Below are 2234 nucleotides of genomic sequence, written 5' to 3'. Positions count from 1 at the left end.
ACACCCCGAGTCTATTAACGCCTTTATGCGCACATGAGTCCCCAAAAGCGGGTTCATGAGGGAAACAGTCAAGAAAAATAGGGGGGGTGTTCGCTCACCACTCTTGGCGCCACCTTAGCCGGGTCCCGTTGTTTTGTGCCATTTACAACAGGACCTGTCCATTTCCCGCCTGCTCACCTTCTTCTCCACTGGAGTCACCTTCGTCCTCTTCTGGAGAAGCCTGTAGAGCTTTGGCGAACTTCGGTTTTCCCGTCGTTTTCATTCTCGGGGCTGGACGAGGAGTGCTGGTCTCCGGCCTCTCCTTGGTGGATTTATGGCCACAGTCGGCTGCAAAATGGCCCTTTTCTCCACATTTTAGACAGAGCCCTTGCTTCATCCGTTGTTCCCTCTGGGAGTCTGCTTGCCGGTAGGGTTTCGGTTTTGCAGGGGGGGTGGCACCTTTCCCGCTTGTGGCTGCTACATCCAGCCGGAGGGTATGCAATCGGTTCTCTGCACTCTCTGCCTCTTGTATCCACGCTGTTAGGGATATAGGATCCACTGATCTCAGCACGGTTTCTCTGATTTCCTGATTCAAACCAAGCCGGAACATTTCAGCTAAGATGTGGTCTGGCTAATTAGCTAGCTTGGCTGCATGCAGTTTAAATTCAGAGGAGTATTCTCGGACCATCTTCCTCCCTTGTCTTAACGTGCGGAGGTAGGCTCTAGCCCTAGGGGCAGCATTTATATCCTCAAATTGGCGTCTCAGGGCCCACATAAAAGAGTACATGTCTCTGAGCTCCGGGCCTCTGGCTGCATGCAAACTTACGTACCAAGCCGCTGCCGCCCCTTTCAGGTGAGTCGCTACCACATCAATTCTGCTGCTGTCATCCTGGAATAGATGTCCCGACCTCTCGGCGAACTTCTGCACTCTCACCACAAAATAAGGAAGTTCATCAGGATTCCCATCAAACGTTGCCTCGATTAAATCCTTAGCTCTTGGCAGGTGTTGCTGTCGGGGGCTCCCTGGTCTTGGGATCACTGGAGGAGCTCCCGGCTGCAGCAGCGGCCCCGGTCCCAGCAAGACCGGTTGTTGCTGCAGGGGCAGTTGGGGCGCCTGCAAAGGCTGTGCCGGCTGCTGGTCGGGAGGTGCCTGTTCTCCAGGAGGTTGCGCCGGAGCCCCTCTTCGCCCGTCTCTGTGCGCCTCGTATTCCATCTGCTCGTAGGTTCGCAACATCATTTCGGGTAGGCTTCCCATCACCTCATGCAGGGTTTGCTGCATGTCTGTCACCATCCGGTTAGTTGCCTGCAATTGTTCCCACATCTCTCCCTCCGGGGATGTGCGACCGCTCCGGGCTTTCGTTCTTGCGGTCACTCCAAATGGCAGCGCCTCTTCCCCGGCCCCCAGGGAACTCTGGCCGGCTGCATTCCATTCATGCAAGCTCTCACGTTTCCTTGCTCCCATCTGCGAGTGTGATTCACGGAGACCCTCGGTGCCAAAATCGCTCCAGCTCGACAAGGGCTCCTGCCACGCCGCTCTGGGAGACATAAACAGGGTAGCTTTAACCGTCTTAGTCCGTGTTCCCCCCACTGGGGTAAATCCTTGGGCTTGGTCAAGCCCCTTCGTAGTCTCCGTCATGTTGGGGACCTTCGTGCCATCGTCGTGGACTTTCTGCTCAGTCCCATCCGGGGCCTGATCATCAGGGATGGTTTTCCCCTCTTCCCGCCCTGAGCCCACTTGTGGAGAGGGCAGCATAGAAATGGAATCAAATAAATAAATGGTGTAAAATGTACTTGAGCTTTTAGTGCCAAGTATTGCTTTCCGTATTCAATTTACATGTGCAGTAGTTGCCACAAGAAGGCATGCCTAGTCTTAGAAGAACCCATATATCAGCCATTCAAGGAAAAGTGATCTACTTACAATCATACTAGCAGTCTTTTGTTTAATTAATTAGCATAATAGCCTTCTCTCACACATGAGCTGGGAGTAGAGGAGAGGACAGAAGATAGACAATAGTTTTGGGGGTGAGTAAAAGGTATTTTGGCTGCGGTCACACGGAGCATTAGCCACGCTACAGAGACGGAAGATAGGCGGGTTTTCTGGGCACGATCACAGCGCCACATCTGGGAAGTGTCGAGCTCCCGTGGCGAACCCGAGGCTTCCCGCTGAAGATGCGCTGTAAAAAACTAGTACCTCCGAGGTACTAGTTTCCGGAAACCGCGGGCAAGGGCGGGTGTCTGATCACGTTTCTGGTGGG

Source organism: Gekko japonicus, unplaced genomic scaffold (genome assembly GCF_001447785.1).
Source record: "Gekko japonicus isolate JY-2015 unplaced genomic scaffold, Gekko_japonicus_V1.1 scaffold325, whole genome shotgun sequence".
NCBI lineage: Eukaryota > Metazoa > Chordata > Lepidosauria > Squamata > Gekkonidae > Gekko > Gekko japonicus.
This window is presented reverse-complemented; position numbering follows the sequence as displayed.